Genomic DNA, 17845 nt, shown 5'->3' with positions numbered 1-17845 from the left:
ATTATACGTAAGAGGCTTGCGACTCTTTATACGCAATGCCTGGCAACTTCAAGTGTACCAGAGAGTAGGAAGAATGCCAGCATTATACCAATCTATAAGATGGGAAACGTTAAACATTTGAAGAATTATAGGCCCATTAGCTTGCTTTCAGTGTTGCATGAAATATTCACCAAGAATTTTTTCCAATAGAATCAGGCTAACACATAACTTCAATCACCCAAGAGAAAGGGCTAGCTTCAGGAAGAGCTGTTCTGTAATGGATCACATCCATGTCGTCAATCAGGTAATCGAGAAACCTGCGGAGTGCAACCAACCTTTCTATATGGTATTCGTCAATTACGAAAAGGCATTTGATTTAGTTGAGATGCCAGTAGTTGTGGATACATTGCGTAATCAAGGAGTACAGGAAGCAGGCGTGAATATCTTAGCAAATATCTATAATAACTCCGCAGCTACCTTGATTCTACACAAGAAACGCGGAAAAATATCCATCAAGAAAGGAGTCATGCAAGGAGACAGAACCTCTCCAATGCTAATCACTGTTTTCTTAAAAGAAGTATTCAAGCTATCCGACTGGGAAGGATTAGGAGTGAAGATCAAATGCGAATATATCAGCAACCTATGGTTTGTAGATGACATTGTCGTGTTCAGCAACACTGGGTATTAATTACAACAAATGATTGAGGACATTAGCCAAGAAAGTGTAAGAGTAGCATTAACGATTAATATGCAGAAGAGAAAGGCAATGTTTAATGGGCTGGTAAGAGAACAATAATTCTTGATTGGCAGTCAGCTTCCAGAATATGTTCATCTAGATCAATTACTCACACGAGACCCTGATCGCGAAAATGAATTGTACAGGAGAAAAAAAAAATAGGTTGAAGCACATGGGCAGGCATTACCAAATAATAACCGGCAGTTTACCGCTATCTTTGAAAAGGAAAGTCTACAATAATTTCATTCTACTGGTGCTAACGTATAGGCCAGAAACTTGGAGAATAAGTTAAAGGACTGCGCAAAGAGCGACTGAACGAAAAAAAAAGAAATGTTAGGATTAGAAAGCAAACGGGGTAGCCAATATTCTAGTTTACATTGACAGGGAAAAAATGACCAACCTTTCCCCTACCGGAAAATGGTGGTAAGCGAAGCTTGTCCTGCGTGCACTTGGCCTTCGTCATGGTTAAGTAACCCACAGGTAACGGCCGGTGACGGATTGTTTCGGAATCCCGCTCCCTCAGCTCGGAATATTATTCACGTTGCTGTTGGATTGCCTAGGCTCGGGCGGCTCTAACGGCTGGATCGGCAGCTGACGGCGAGCCCTTTCACGGGAGAGTTCTCGCCGCCGCTCATCGAACGCTGCACGTTCCTCGGAGGAAGGCACAACGCGTGGCCGTCCCAACCGTTTTTCCGAGACTGAACTGAACGGAAACGAAGCCGGCGCAGCGCGCGCGAGACCCTTCCCTGCTTTTTCCCTCCCCGGCTGAAGCGAAACGGCTATGACTCGTTGCGCGGGTGGCGTGGGCGCGCGCCTATGCAGCTGGAATCCTTGGTAACGTCTCAAGCTCCGGCGCCGGCGCAGCTGTCAATTCATCAAACCGCCTTTTTCCGCAGCTGCTCTGCTCTGGAAGCATCTGGGTTTTGGCGTGACCATATCGCCACCGAAACTTGTGAGTGGATACAAGCTTCGCTTGAAAATGGGAGCTGGGCAGGCCATGTAATGCGTCGGGTAGATAACCGTGGTGGACCGTCAGAGTTACGGAATGGGTGCCAAGAGAAGGGAAGCGCAGTCAAAGACCGCAGAGAATTAGGTGGTGTGATGAAATTAGAAATTTTCAAGCATAACTTGGAATTTATCACAAGGTGGAGGTAATCGGAGATCGCTGGAAGAGGCATTCGTCCTGCAGTGAACATAAAGAGATGATGATGATGATGATTGGCTAATAATTGATGCATAAGGCGTACGTAAAGGTACACTGCCTCACCACCAGCTATGGTTCCCCTTTAGGCACGGCCATATACCGGCGCGAAGAGTGAACGACTCGCATCATTCCTTGACGGTCCACTATCGAAAGCAGTGCGATCGATGTAACCTGGAACCAGCCATATGAGTTGCGCGCGCACGAAAAGAAAAATGTGTCATAAACTGCTATAAAAAATTATGGGGTTTTACGTGTCAAAAGCACGATCTGATTATGAAGCACGCCGTAGTGAGGGACTCCGGAAATTTAGACAATCTGGGGTCCTTTTACGTGCACCTAAATACACGGGTGTTTTTGCCCCCATCTAAATGCGGCCGCCGTGGCCGGGATTCGATCCCGCGACCTCGTGCTTAGCAGCCCAGCGCCATAGCCACTAAGATCGTAAACCGCTGTTAGCTGTAATATCCTGCGGCTCATTCGCACTACATCTGCGCAAAAGGCTGGAATCAGTCGTTCGATTTGTTGTTATAGCTACGTTCTCCTGTTTTCGCTACATGTTGTTTCTCTTGCCCCCCCCCCCCCCCCCCCCTCACGCTATACTCCAGTTGGAGCCCGTGAGGTATGTGTATAAATAAATAAATAAATAAATAAATAAATAAATACCTATGGCCTTTCTAAACTCCATCCCTCCTGCCACAAGGCTCCCTTCCTATGCCTTCGACAACTTTTTACTCGCGTCCAACTGTATTTGGTTAGTCTGGCAACCTTCCGATTGCTCCAGCGCAAGGCCTGGATCCACCTTGCTACTTGTGGTAACTTTAATGCTCACCTCCACTCAACCATATGCACATTCGTTCCGCTTCCGCGTGCAATACGCCTTTGACACATCCCATTTCTCATGGTTCTTCCTTGTTACCAGAGGCTGCGACCGTCATCGCGGCGTTCAGCATGCTTCATGCTTATGCTTAACTACACATCATAGACTGGTAACGTTCTAGGTTGCGCGCACTCATAAATACTTTGATATTTTTCTTCGGAAAGTTGCCCTTAGGCATAATGTACTTTCGATATGACCTGCATCATTCGTACAACAAAGGGAGAGTATAGAAGTGGGCTTCTCCTCATAGAGACCCTTATTGTGGAGAAGCCAGCTTTGACAGCACTTTTATTACGTTCGCACGCACACGTGCACGGAAAACTTGTAATAGGCGAGTCGCAGGTATCACGCGCAGGACAGAACAGCCAAAGCACCTCCATGTCCTTTTCCGCCAATCAGGTTAAGTGCTGTGAACATGCCTTCCTCATCAGTGCTCATTGCTCGCTTTCATTCTCAAATTCTGATTCTGATTCTGATTCAGAAAGAGCCCATTGAAAACGCAAGCAAAACAAAGGCAGTACCCGAAACTCGTAATGAAGTGATAAATAGATCAGGTGCACGCATTGTAAGGAATGGCATACAGACATGCAGATTATATGTATTACGACACCCTCTCCCCCCCCCCCCCGCATCCCATTGCAAGGCATAAACAAAACAACGAGAGTAATATATACTCGCAACTTAAATATTATAGCTGCTAACCTAATTTTTAGTCCTCTGCAGAACGACGACAGCTCTGAGGCGATTACAGAGAGAGAGGCGATTACATAACTTCTCCAGCAGGCGCGGATAAAAGTACTTCATGAGCAACGTAGGTATGTGAAAATGAAAATGCATCTTCGTTGGGTTGCAAAAAACGCAAACGTTGACGAGACGAAGAATGGAACGCCATGTACGTCAACTAAAAGAAGACACGCACCGAAACTAACAGCTTGAGCGTTGCTATAACGCGCCATGAAGATTCTTTTTGGAATCGTTAATATTCGAATTACTTGCGTCACGATGCGTCACGATGCGTCACGATGCGTCACGATGCGTCACGGTGCATCGAAAGGACTCTCGTCTTCATGTGACACAAAAGTGCATCAGCTTAATCTCCCCAGCGTCCAGCGGTGGCGCAATAAAAAGCGCTGGCCGCCATGCTGTCTGAGTATCGCGTTTCAATCGCTGAGCTCTGTCCATCTGAGTAATGGCGGCCGCATTTCGATGGGGGCGAAATGCGAAAACATCCGTGTAATTAGATTTAGGTGCACGTTAAAGAACCCCAGGTGGTCAAAATTTCCGGAGTCCCCCACTACGGCGTGCCTCATAATCAGAAAGTGGTTTTGGCACGTAAAACCCCATATATTATTATATTATCTGAGTAATGGCACTCCAAATAAGGTTGCGCTGAGAATGAGAACAGGGAATATAAATGGCGTCCACCAGCGCAGCAAAAATTTCGTTGCGAGAAGCCAGTGAAAATATAATGAGTTAAAGCTACCCAGTAAAAAAATAAAACATTGTCAACAATCACTCTCAGGAAACATTAAGGCGCCGTTAGTGCGCCTCTGACAGCTGACGATATAAATGTATCTGGAAGATAATTGGGCTATTGCGCAAACTGGCGATGCGTGGGCAATCTGTGCAGGGTTTTGTGAGCCAAGCGGACTCCGGAAGTGGCGATATCTGTGAGTATATTTTGGAGGCCGCAGCAAGCAAACTGTATGTCGAATGAAAACCACGGCATGCGCGTTGCGCAGTTTATGAGAAGGCAGCGGTGCCCGCTTTTGTAGTCTGCTGCTGTCGCAGTAAATGAGTTCAGAACTGGAGGAATTGCTGCCTCTGCATGTTTTTTTTTTACTCTCTCTCTCTATTACAAACGAAAAAAGTCGCAGTTTCGTCAGACAGGCGAAGCATCGATTGCGATAGCAAATTAGTAGACAGCTATACGAAGTAATGGTACTAGTTTTATCAGTCGTTTAAACTTGTAAACATTCGACTACTTACTAAATTAACAAGCATGATGTCACGTGCGCACAAGCATACATGAACACATCTCACCCGATGACCGCGGAAACTCCCTGTCGCAACGCTGAAGTGAGGAAGTGAGGCAGCAGCAGCGAGCGAATTGACCTTTATGCTGCCTCTCGTTTCAACGCGAACCGGCGAAAACAGCGCACACGAAGCTATCAGCGCTCGGCGTGCACACTATGTCCCCATCACATATCACTTTCAAGATAGCACACAGATACACAGCACCGCCGGAATAGAACGCCCTCCCCCTCCCTCCCCTCCCTTGATGCCTTGCGCTTGACGGAAGACGGCACGCTTCCTCCCTACTTTCCTCCCTTGGGTGCGCGAGATTGTGCCGCCATCGTCGGCTCAATCTCGTACGTTTTCACTCGCACATACAGCATACGGCGCGCGGCGAGGGTGTCATCGCCCTTGGACTTCATACAGAACATCACGGCGACGGCAGAAATGTGTCAGTAATATCCAAATAATTGTTATCCCAATAACACTATACAAACGGACAGCAATAGCTAAACGCAGTAAACATAAGCGGAACCTTCCTGAACGGGAGCTGTCTAAGATATGCGTAGCATTGATCATATGATAAAGTAGCATTTACCACATGACCATGATGATCATGAGCATAGCATTGATCTACTTCCTCCACCCATTTTTATTTCTTCACGATTTGCCCATAATAATATAGTCGGTATCAACACATGTCGCATTAAAACTTGCTTCTATTAATTTATCCCACGAACTTCGGGGGACTCGAACCACCTTCCCGGATCAATCGCCTCCATACATGAAACTGTTCGTTTTCGTGAATCATTAATTAGCATCGTATAACCAGGAATTTTCATGCACAACAAAGAATTTCGTGCAAGACATCATTAGCTGTGAATAATTAGCTAATACTGTATAACCATGAATGTCATTCGTTCTTCTCAATCCTACCACACCCCTCTGTAATGTCCTCGCGCCTTAAGGGTATAAATGAAATGAAAAATATATATATATGGCTGTCGGCGTGGTGTGTAATGTGTTATGCGTTTTTATGTGTGTGGGGGTTATGCTGATGTAGCGTGCGTTATTTGTTTAGATATGCGTGAGGAGTACGAGCATAGAGATGTATATATTTACGTTGCCAAACATATACATTCCGCACCACGCCGACCGCCATATAATGCTACGCATATCTTCGACAGTTCCGGTTCAGGGGGGTTCCGCTTGCTCTACTTGGCACGGCAAAATCAACGCGTTCATGCTGTCATAGGCAGCGGAGGGCTGTGCGTGCATGCGTAATGATTGCATCAGTGACGCATCTCTAGTTTTGGGTCCCTTTTAGATACCTTCCATCCTCACTGGTCGGATGTTTACCAGGGCGTCTCATACTGCTTGCAATAGCCCCATTTTACTACAGGCTTAGACATTTCTGGCCTATAACGTTTGACGCTTCCTTTCTATAGGTATGGCTTGTGCAAAACGGCGAAATGTTGGGAATCATGTTCTCAACAAGTGCCGACGACGTTAGCCGACAGTTCAGCAACAATATGCCACTAAAAGCATGCCAACTTCGCGATTCTAGTTTTGGAGCCGTTCTAGTTCAATTCTAATCTGGAGCCGCTCACTTTACATTAAGTTTTTCACTATCAGGCCACAACTTTCGTTTTCGTGGAGAAGAGCTCCTTTGCAGTTAAACGTAATTTTAAAGGCAAACATGGCGCAGCAGGCGTACCTTACTTCTCGCCTTCGCCACCGTCTGCTTGCAGTCGCGCAGTCATGTTCTGTTCCTCTAGGGAGCCCTCCGTGCGGCTGCTGGTGCTACGGCCGCTACCTATCGATATCCTACAACAATAGTTTTGTTGTTCTGTGAGTTATTTTTTTTTTTCCGTAAGGCTCTTGCGATACTGTAAAAGATTCGCCATGGATGCGGCATCGACACCTTTTTTTTTTTTTTCGAAAGTTTTCCCAACGGCATAAACTATCGAATATATAAATGCAGACCGGTTTCGGCGATATAGATCAGTAGTGCTCGATGGTTTGTCCCATAGGGCCAAGAATCATAGTCTGGTGGTCTCGTGGGATGAAGGCTACTGTTTGCAGGTAGCGCCGTCGTATCTGGTTTAGGCCAGAGCATGTTCACAACAGGTCTTTGATTGCAACCGCGGATGCTCGAGCTGGTCAGTATGGGCAGGTATTCCCAAATGGTTCACGGAAGTGTTGTGACCAGGCATAGGTGACCGATGTAGTGAGTGCCACCCTACACGGAGTCTCCGCAATACCACCTCCTCCTGGCGGGTAAGGCCGCCTGGGAGGTTTGAACCATGCATACGGTGGAATTAAATCTCGTGTGGCGCGGCGGAGAATCTCCTTGCGATGGAGGAGATCACCTATCAGCACCTATCCAGACGTTCAAAAACGACGACGATGCTTATCACGGCGCATGTGATTTTTTTTTTTTGGCCACTTTCGTGACGTGCAAATGAGATATGGGGAAGAATTACGCGAGGATTCCCTTATATTCAAGATCATACCGCACTTTTAGTCGCTTTGTTGTCCCCCGCCCCCCTACAACACCGCAGAATGCTGTAAATACACAAGGCAAAGAGAAAACAAACTACCCGGCGTGGTGGCTAAGCGGCTATGGTGCTGCGCTGCTGAGCAAGAGGTCGCGGGATCGAGTCCCGGCCGCATTTCTATGGGGGAAAAAATACAAAACCGCCCGTCTACGCTCACCAGGGGACACGTTAAAAATTCCGTGGTTGTCAAAATTAATCCGGAGTCCCCCGGTACGGCGTGCCTCATAATTTAATCGTGGTTTTCGCACGTAAAACTCCAGAATTCAATTCAAGAGAAAATAAACTGTACTAGCAATTGCTAACGAGGCGAGGGCATATCACGATCAGTTTGATTATCGAAGTGTATTGGCGAGCAAAAATGTATAGCCTTCGTCGAAACTATACAGACTCCTCCACGCATACATATGTTTTTCGGCTGTGTGGTGCGGTTTTCATGGCACTCCGGGAACTCAGAGACCTGATATCTTGGTGGTGAGCCAGAGAGAGTTTTCATTTCCCAGGGCGTTGGAACTTATGACATACCACAGGAACTCTCTTCAACAACCTGTAACCGGCCTCGCAGTTGTAGGAAACGTTGTGACAGACAGTAACGCTTTATCTCAGAAACGCGGCAGCTACTCGTGTATCGAGCACGGCTGCTCGATACACGAGTAGCTGCTGCTGTGCTGCTGCACGAAACACTGCTGCCGAGTTGCCCTTTGGCAATATTTTTGTTGTCAATAAAACATTCGTTGCTTTTCCGGTGTAATACAGGGACTGTCTTAATTCTTATCGGTCAGCGCGAGCTCCAACTCCAAGACAGTGAGCGTTACGTTTCCGGTGCACATATATTAATTGTTAATCGTAGGGAGAAAGTGCACGATCGGCCTCATTACCACGCTTCCTATGAGTACAACTTCACCTGTTTGGCATCACACGAGGGAAAATACCTGCATGGACTTACGTATATACGTAACGTCAGCAAACAACTTTCATGAGCGCGTGAAAAGCAAAATTCCCAATAAGTTCTCCTTGACGAAGTGCTAGTGCGTTCAGTTTTGGCCGTAATGACTGCACTGCAAATTCTTCACTGCCTTTTGTGACGCATAGGAAACGGTACCCATGGCTGGTTTTTCCTTTTCAACCTTTCATTTGTCGATGTAGTCATTACGAATTAAGCTAATTGCTTGATTAGCTGTAGTGTTTTGTATAAGTTGCGATTTTTCATATATGCAAATAAGAACATCGAAAAACACCTAGGTAATTGTGCCAGATTAACTCGACTTTCTGCTCATGAAACCTATTCGGATCCCCATGACTAGAGCAGGAAGACAGAAACAAGCTTGCGTCCTTTTCTCTTCGTGAAATAAAGGTAATTTCCTCCTCCTCCTCCACCGCTTCGCTTCGCCACGTAGTGGGCATGTATAGTTTCATGTGATGCCAAACGAAACATTTCCAGCCTTACAACCATCTTCAAATATACTGCGACCATGCGATCTCTCACAACGTGTTCCCTGCCAAAGAAAAAGACGCCAACCAGGGCTGTGTAGCGTGTTGAGGCCACAACACAAGAGCCTCCTTGCATCGACTACAGCGAAATAGCCGATGTGCTATGCGGTGAAGTGGCTGTACGGAACGACGCATAACGTGGCGAAGGAGCGAACTTCAAAAATTCATATCTCGCTAAAAATGAAAGCAAATATGATATAATCTCTGAATTCAAACACTTAACGAACGTATCTATTTCGTATTTATACTTGGAACACCTCAATGTGCAAATTTAAGCTGAAATGTGGTACACAATTAATTCGGGCGATTTATTTGTCAATTTCCCTTTTCTTTTTAAGATGTGGCACTATCTTAGCCCAAGATGGTTTTTACTCAAGAGCAGCTCCAGGGCAATCTAGGAGCAAAAGCGAAAGTACTCGCCTTCAAATGCGAATTATTTTTGTCACAATGAAGCAGTAACTTAAAGAAATCTTTCACTGTCAAAATAAGCAATAAACACTACTGTATATTATCGTTGCTTTTATCGCTGCTGCTACTGCTTTCATCGTTGCCGCGACTCGTCGGGTCGCCGCTTGAATTTTTGGATGCTTCCTATGGCTCTCCGTAACTGCAGTCCGTAACGCTAGATGCCAGTAAAAGCGCGATGCAATTAGGTGCAATGTACCGCTAGGCGGCTACGATTCGCGCGAGCGTAGTCTGCTTTGCTTGGTGCGGTTTGTGTGGCGGCGTCGGCGTGGTGTAGCGCTTATGCCTTCATTACTGGAGTCAAAAGTTTATTTCTTCTATTAAATCGAGCATCAGCTAGGCCCAAGCTTTGTAACAGCGAGGACTGTTGGGTGATGTTTGCTGCTGGAACTTAATATGGAATGTCTGCGTTGTGCATCGCCCGAAATATCGTGAAGAAGCCGCTCTTGAGCGGGATAGGCGACTGCCTTTTTAGGGCAGCCGCGGCACAGTCCGTTCAGCCATCCAATAATAAGCCTGTCGTCCGATCTGTTCACTTCTCAGGTACTTGAACTTTCCAAACGGGTTTTTGTGTGGATCTAATATTGTCTAGCGTCAGATTATAGTCTAGTACTCGCAAGGTACTTCAAAAATGGCAACGCTCAGCTGTATTTACAGCCTAGCAGCTCCTTTACATAGTTGCTGATGTATCGACTAACTGCTTATAGTTTCGTCAATTCACTGTTGCAGAGTTGCTCAGAATGGCAGATCAGAAGGACGTCAAGGAAATGACTGAAAAGGACTGGCGTGAGAAACTCACCCCCGATCAATTTTATATTTGTCGTCAAAGAGGTACAGAACCAGTAAGTTACGCACTCTCTGTTTTTTATCCATAAAAGTCAGTCATTTGCAGCCTTACAAGATAATATCAATGATTTTAACGTGTCTGTTGTTGTAAATAGTGCCTGGTGGTAAAATCTGTAAATTTGCGTGCGCATGTGTCTGTTGTAATTACGCTGCAGCGTGCTGCTTCAATACGGCTCTCGTCGGGCGTGGTTTTGACTTGCGCAATGTGCCACGGAAGAGTGTGATTGACCATTGGTATTGTTTTAGTTTTCGACACGTACGCGTGTCTACAAAGCTGCAGTGCTATACCTGACTGCACTTCCAGCTTTGTGTTTTTGCTGCGTATATATCCCGCAGCTGTAACTTCATTGAAGTTACCAATATTTGCAGGCATACAGGGGCCGGTGGGTCAACCATAAAGCGAAGGGAACGTATACATGTATTGCCTGCGGTGCTGATTTGTTCAGGTAGGTGTGGCATATGTGTGTGTGTATATATAGCTCTCTTAATGATACGTCTCCAACAGCTCGTCCTGGTTACACATGCCAAGCACCCTGCATGAAACACCATAATTTCTTGCACTGTACTGGTCTTCAATCACATATAGTCCACCAGCTTGTTGTCAGCATTTGCACACCATTCCACGTGCACCAGATCAGCTGTTGAGTGCTGTTTAATGCATTACTATTAATGGAGATACAGCATCATTGTAATTAGTTACTAGTAATGTAATAAAATGATTACGACAAAAAACGGTTTTAAATATTGCAGGCATAAAGTTAAATTTGCTAATGCAGTAGCCTTTAGGAGCAGTCTACAGGTAGAACTCGGGAGAAGGCAGAATAAAGAATGAGGAGCTTGTAATGTTTTGTCATTTGTGCTTTACAAAATAGTGGTGGTGCACATATTTCATCATAGATTTATGAATTATGGCCATATCAGTATATGTCTCATAGTCTTGCCGATTGTGAATATGCCTAACTGCAGCTGCTGGAATTGGCAAGAAAGAATTGTTTGAGATGCTGGCCTCCTCTAGTAGCTTTTCTTTCTCATATTCACATAGCTGGTAGGTGTACACATCAAACGCAGTGAAATAGCAAACAAAAAATTAATGGCTATGCTTGTGTGTGTGCAAAAGCAAGGGAAAGTATAGTATCTGAATTCCACATTAAGAAGTTTGTGCTTTTTCACAGAACTTTGATCAATAATGATTTAAAGCCAGTCTTAAAGCCACCATATATTCATTTCTTCCTCAGCTCCGAGCACAAATTTGTCTCGAATTGTGGCTGGCCATCATTTTTTATGGCCTTAGGTACAGTGGATGGGGATGAGTCAAACTCAAGCATTATACGAAAAGAGGACACGTCACATGGCATGGTACGAACGGAAGTTTGCTGCAGAAAGGTAAACAGAGCTTTCTTTTTCCTTTTCTTGTTTTTTCTATTTCTTTTTGCAACTTCTGGTCATTGAAATTTGTTGTCAAAAGCACAGCAAAAACAAAGGATTGAGAGGTTGTAACTAGAGTGCAACTGGAGTAGTACTAAAGCTTTAATGCAAGTGTATTATGCCGACACGGTGTAGCTTTTGCTGCTTGGTGCAACATAGTGGTGCAGTATAGTATGGTGTTAAAAGAAACCTGCCGGAGAACCATTATTCTCCTTGAAATGTAACTTATTCTTCAGCTTCTTAGAATCAAGCACTGAAAGGAAAGTGTCATCCATAGGTCTCCTCAGACCATACTAACACTAGGCTCAGGCAACATATGCGCTGCTGCCAATGACAAAATGCAAAGTTAACTTTTTCTTGGTGAGATAAAATGTTGTGAAGCGTCACTTCAGCAGTAAGCCACTTCACAAGCAGACGAGCAGATAAGCACTGATAAGTGTCACTAAGCAGTTTCAGAATGGTTGTGTATTTCTTTATATCATTTTATTTTCTCTGTCTAGTGATAATCTGTTGGTCGCTTGGTTCCTTCAGTTAGGATAATGAAGTAACCAATGCATGTTTGCTGGTAACATTAATATCAAGTATTGCCAAAATAACCCTGCTTATTTGAAGAAAATGTGTTGGAATGAGAAGCAAGAAGGTCGGAATTGTACATTGATTATGCTCCAATTACATTCTTTTTCACATTTCATCACTGGCCTAAGCAACGCATCACCTACATTGCCACCGGTATTTAGCTTGGCTGATACATAAGTGGCAGAGCCCCTAGGAGAACAAGCTGATCTAGTCAGCTCGTCTAACATAGTCGAGAGGTTCCAGTATATTTTTCAATGGAGATGAAAAAGAAAAGTTATGCTCAGCTGAAAGTGGCAGACTATTATTTATGTGGCAGATTATATTAGTTTCATTCAACCATTACTGAAGTAAGTTCTGTCCAGTTAATTTGAGTTAGTTGAGATAATATGCACAGGCTGTTAGAGAATGCAGACGAGAGGCTGCAGACAATGCAGAATGGAAGGGAGTGCGAGGTTGCAGCCATGTCTGCAACCTCACACCCCCGACTCCTCGCACATGAAGCCAAGTGAAGTACGTACTGTTTTAAATGTCTATTTCATTTGCACATGTCGTTTTGTGAAGCAGGGTTAAATTTCAGTTTCTTTTATTTGAACACCAAGAAAATACAATGGTACCGAGATTGCAGCAAAAAAGCCATCTAAAGCCTTGACAAAGTTGACAACCCTACACGACAACTGGCGACATGCAATGTGAACAGTTGCTTCCATTTGTTATAGCTCAAGTTATACTGCTGAATAATGTTTAGAGGCTTCATCTAGCAGCCTAATTTATTTGGAGTGACCGTACAATTTTGTTATATGCATTATGCTTTGAAGTTGGGTGCACTTCCTGTAAATCTGTATTTTTAACTATGTCAAAGATCACTTACACAAAGTAGGTGAAGCAACAGTATCAAAATGGTAGCAAATTTGTGTAAAGTTGAAATGTATGTAGCTCCAAAGGCAGATTGCCCCTCCACGTAGGGAGCAGCAGCCAGCAGAGTTGCAGCATAACTACTACAAAACATGTGCTAAACTCAATGACAACCCAAGAATTCAGTACAAGCACCGTCCACAAAACCACACTGCACCTGGTCGCTGCATTCCCACCCTCTCAAACATAGTTCCTCAAGAGACTTAAATTTCATATAATTATTCTCAAGGTCAATCAGGCATTGGAGAGGGTTGGTTTGAACATAGACAAAAAGCTTTTTTGCATGCAAGTTTGCCAAGGGTGATCGGGGGCTGCTGTTTTGAATTTTAATGGATCCATGATGAAGATGATGGAGGCAGGCTGGTTCTTCCAGTCCAATGCAGTATTTTGAACAAATGGGTTATTGTGAGAACAAAGAAAAAAGAAAAACTATGCAAAAAAGAACAAGACAGAGAAAGAACCACACGACACATTGTACTGGTAATCAGTTGTGTGTTTTGGGATATGAACTATGTCGTGGTCTCTGCAGTATGAAAAGTACATTGTACTGTAGTAGCAAACAATAGTTTCTTTAGATTGTCATTAGTATATCTTGTAGAAAGTACATGAATTAGAAAGAGGCCAATACTGGAAGTTTGCCTCTGCAATGAGGCCACAGAAATGACTGAACCTAGTTCATTGACATATTCTTTAGTTGGAAAGCAATGAATTTGCCTCTGCATTCCTGGGTGGTCAATGACCGTAGTGTGAAATTCGGCTCTTTTAGCACATGTACAGCAGACATATCTAACATAAGGAAAACAAACGAGAAGAAAGGGGGTTAACCGAGGTGCCCGATTTTTATTAGTCATATCATAAGAAGCCAACAAACACTGACACCAAGGACAACATAGGGGAAATTACTTGTACTTAATAAATGAAATAAAGAAACGATAAATTAATGGAAATGAAAGTGGATAAAATAACAACTTGCCGCAGGTGGGGAACGATCCCACAACCTTTCCATTTCGCGTGCGATGCTCTACCAATTGAGCTACCGCGGCGCTGTTACCCCATCCACTTTCTTGGATATTTATGTTTTCCTAGTAGAATCCTGGGAGTGTTGTCTGAAGGTTGTGGGGTCATTCCCCACCTGCGGCAAGTTGTTTTTTCATCCACTTTCATTTCCATTAATTTATCGTTTCTTTATTTCATTTATTAAGCACAAGTAATTTCCCCTATGTTGTCCTTGGTGTCAGTGTTTGTAGGCTTCTGATGATATGACTAATAAGAAAAATAAATGGCAAGACTATGATCCTGGTGCCATTTCTTTAACAGCTTTGCAAAACTTTGACACAGTGTTTATGCAACACAGAGGTCACAGCACAATTGGTGCATGTCACTTCTGCAGTCGTGTGAGTGCCTCTTCATGTGCATAAATAGCATGCAACTCATCCCAATCTTTGCAGTGCAACTCTCACCTGGGACATGTGTTCAATGATGGACCACTCCCAACACGTCTTCGCTTTTGCATCAACAGCATAGCACTCAACTTCAGGCCAGCACCCAAATGAAGACGTCCTACAGTCAGCATTAACCAAGCAATATGGACATGCTTTTTGTGTATACAAAAACAAAGGCAGCTAATTTAGCCAGGAATACCTACAGTGTTTTCCTCGCAGCAACATTCTTCACTGCTTTATAGTACACAATGCTTGTGAGGTACCTCTACTGCAAATCCATGCATCCAGCAAATTTTAAGTGAGCTCCCATGAAGTAAGAAAAACCTTCTGAATCATGAAAATAGATTACACAGACCGGTGATTTAAATTCCTCACAGCGGCAAGACTGCCGAGTGCTGGACAGTACCTGTTGGAATAACTTGCCAGTACTAATCAAGAAGGTAGCTGAGCTCAAGAATGCTGAAATATGTTTGTTTGTCAGTCAAAGTTAATGTACAGACAATGCTGAACTTACTAGGGCTCTCTTATGACTGTAAGCTTGCATTTATGAGAACCAAAAATGCACGAAGCAGTGCTCTCGTTTTTTTTTTAATGAATGAAAGAGTGAACCACACAAATGATTTTAATAAATGAGCTAATGTTTTGGATGTGCAGGTAATTCAACTTTGCTAGCAGCAAGTGTATGCTACAGGGTTACATGTGAGAAAAAAAACCTAGTAGCCCAGCTACTGCAGCTGCCTTGCATGGTAATGTTAGATTTCTGGTCAGGCCCATATTATTTATTGCTGTATCAATTGTTTGTTCCATGCCACCAAGAGGTGCAGGCATTGTACTAAACCAGTGAAAAGAGGTGTACAGGGTGGTTCTTCAAACATGTCGCAATGACTTCATCATGTGTTGCATGTTTTTTTTTTTTGTGATCAAATTGAGGTGAAATTTTATGCAAGCACATTTTTAAAAACCACTGCATTAAGGTAGCTCATGACATGTGATGTGCTTCCCAGAACGTAGCAGATCATGTTGCTAAATACTATGTATCATTTTTTGTGTGCGATATGCAGGTCTTCTCAACTTCATATGTGCTGCTAGAGCCATCCTGTACGTGTGTACAAAAACCAGAGTCCTTTTTCATGTGCCGAAAGACTACTACAGTCTTGTTTGGGTCCTGTGGCATGTTGTGATGTATAGGAGGATTTAGTTTGGTTGCATCAAGTGATGAGTTCGTTTGCACATTCTGGACATGGACACTTAAGTATTTAATATAACTCTCGCCATGTTTGAGATGAGTGCTCTTTTTTAAGGGAGTGATAAAGGTGCATATATTGCATGATTGAAGGTGGAGCAGATGCTAGGACTATCTATGGTATACACTATTGCTAGAAAAAGCCTGCCTATGAGAACAGCATTCTTTAGTGCATCTTTTTTTGTTTTGCCTCAGTGCAGGGTAGTTCATATCTGTATGACTGCATTCAGTGTGTCGACCATGCCAGCCCACCATCTTCCTGTATATGTGTGTTTGTCAGTGCATCAACCACGAATCGCTAAAGCAATTTTTATTCATAATTTATTTCAAAGGTTATTTTTACAAAAATTTTACCTTCATGTCTTAGCTGCAAATGTTCACTACAAAAAGAAACATCTCTGAAGTGATTGCCATGCCATTGAAAATAAAAGTTGTTCAATGGCACATACTGTCCTGTAACCAACTTGACTTTCTGAGCTGCACAGCCAGCTACAAATGCTGCCGTTGTATGAATCTCGGCTGCATCATATGTGCGTGTACAATAAGAAAAAAATATGTGCTGACGCATACAGGCACACAACCGGCACAATCAACAACCAGAAGCTTTTGATAGGCATAGGAACTGCACCATGACATTAAATTTGGAAACGGAACATGAGCCACTTAGCAGGCCATTAGGAACCTTCCAGATGGACATAAAATGTTGAAGATAAAGAGCAGAGCAACCAATTATCTCTGGTTGATATGACTTGGTGCATACTGTTAAGAGGAAATTTGTGAGCACTGACAACTCAACATTTGGTTGCTTTCTGAGGCTTTCCAAGCATTTTCATTTATCCCTCCATATGAAAAGCTTTCCTAATGTCCAGCGCTTCCCCAAACCTGACTCTATATGCAGCTGGCTGGCAACAAAAATTGACATCTCAATGCTATAAGCATTTAAACATAACCCGACATTTGAGCCAAAGTGTTCCCCTCAACTTGGATTCTGTGCAGCCATAGAGCTATGTCCCATCTTCTTCGGCACGACATTGTGGGATTTTCCGAGCATTGTCTACTTACAGTTGATTTGAATGGAGTGCATTTCCGGATTTCTTTTCGACGCTATTCACCCCCATTACTGTTGTGATGGTGGCCTCAAAATGAAATTCACATGCATTGCTCACGGCTTCTACTGCATGCAATTGCTGCAGTTTACTATTCGCACAAGCTTGCAGTGCAAGATGACGAGTGTTTGCTAATGCCATTTAAAATTCTGCCACGTCTCACTGGTGGCCGTTGCCACTGCCCTATTCTTAACTTCTGTCTCGCACTTCCTGTGTGCAGCCTCAGATCTCTAACAAAGCTCAGCTTTTTGAAAGAAACTTTCTTTCACTCCTACCCTCACACACATGTGCTAATGCATATGTGCAGGCAACAGCCGCAGCAGATGATCTGTGTTCTCGGGCAGAAATGCATCATTGGTTTGAAGAAACATCTACTGTATTTACTCAAAGTTAAGTCGAACACGAATATAAGTCGATGCCTGTGTATTAAACTCGCCGAGAAATAAAACATAGTTAGAATATAGGTCGACCCGTATCTTTAAAAAACTGAACGGCTATGGACTTAGCAGACCTTTATTTACTGTAAGATCGACAACCAAACCTCGCTAGCCAACACCACAAGCTGCATCTTCGCTGGAGAAGTTGCCCTCGTCGGTTGCTTCACAGGCGTTTTCAGTGCCGTCGAGTGCGTTCAATACGTAGCATTTCTTAAAGCCAGTCTGGATGAACTCAAGGCTGTCTTTACGGCAGGTACAACAGGGGAGCTCTGTTAGCTCAGTACTTGTGCTAGGTTTGTTCACAAATATAGGTCAAAATTCTTTGGCCATAAATATAGGTCAATAGCTCATTTTAGAAAAAAAAAAGCGATGATGTATATTCAAATAAATATGGCACATTTATTGCATTTATGTTTTTATTTTACAGGTACACAAATTACAGTGCATAGATATACTATTAAAAATAATCTTAGTGGAGGCAGCATGCTTCAAGTATTCCTGATGACATCATTTAGCAAGCCAATTAGAATTG

General features: G+C 43.6%; 1 long non-coding RNA gene across 1 annotated transcript; it reads left to right on the top strand.

The window, feature by feature from the left end:
* The first annotated feature begins 10108 nt into the window (after positions 1-10108).
* On the top strand, positions 10109-11536 carry LOC139054151 (uncharacterized). Its single transcript, XR_011511045.1, has 3 exons — positions 10109-10168; positions 10542-10618; positions 11464-11536. It is a non-coding gene; the product is annotated as an uncharacterized lncRNA (long non-coding RNA).
* The last annotated feature ends 6309 nt before the right edge of the window (positions 11537-17845 follow it).

The sequence above is a fragment of the Dermacentor albipictus genome, chromosome 1 (genome assembly GCF_038994185.2).
Source record: "Dermacentor albipictus isolate Rhodes 1998 colony chromosome 1, USDA_Dalb.pri_finalv2, whole genome shotgun sequence".
NCBI classification, from domain to species: domain Eukaryota; kingdom Metazoa; phylum Arthropoda; class Arachnida; order Ixodida; family Ixodidae; genus Dermacentor; species Dermacentor albipictus.
The sequence above is the reverse complement of the archived record's forward strand: the minus strand, read 5'-3'. Positions and strand labels throughout refer to the sequence as shown.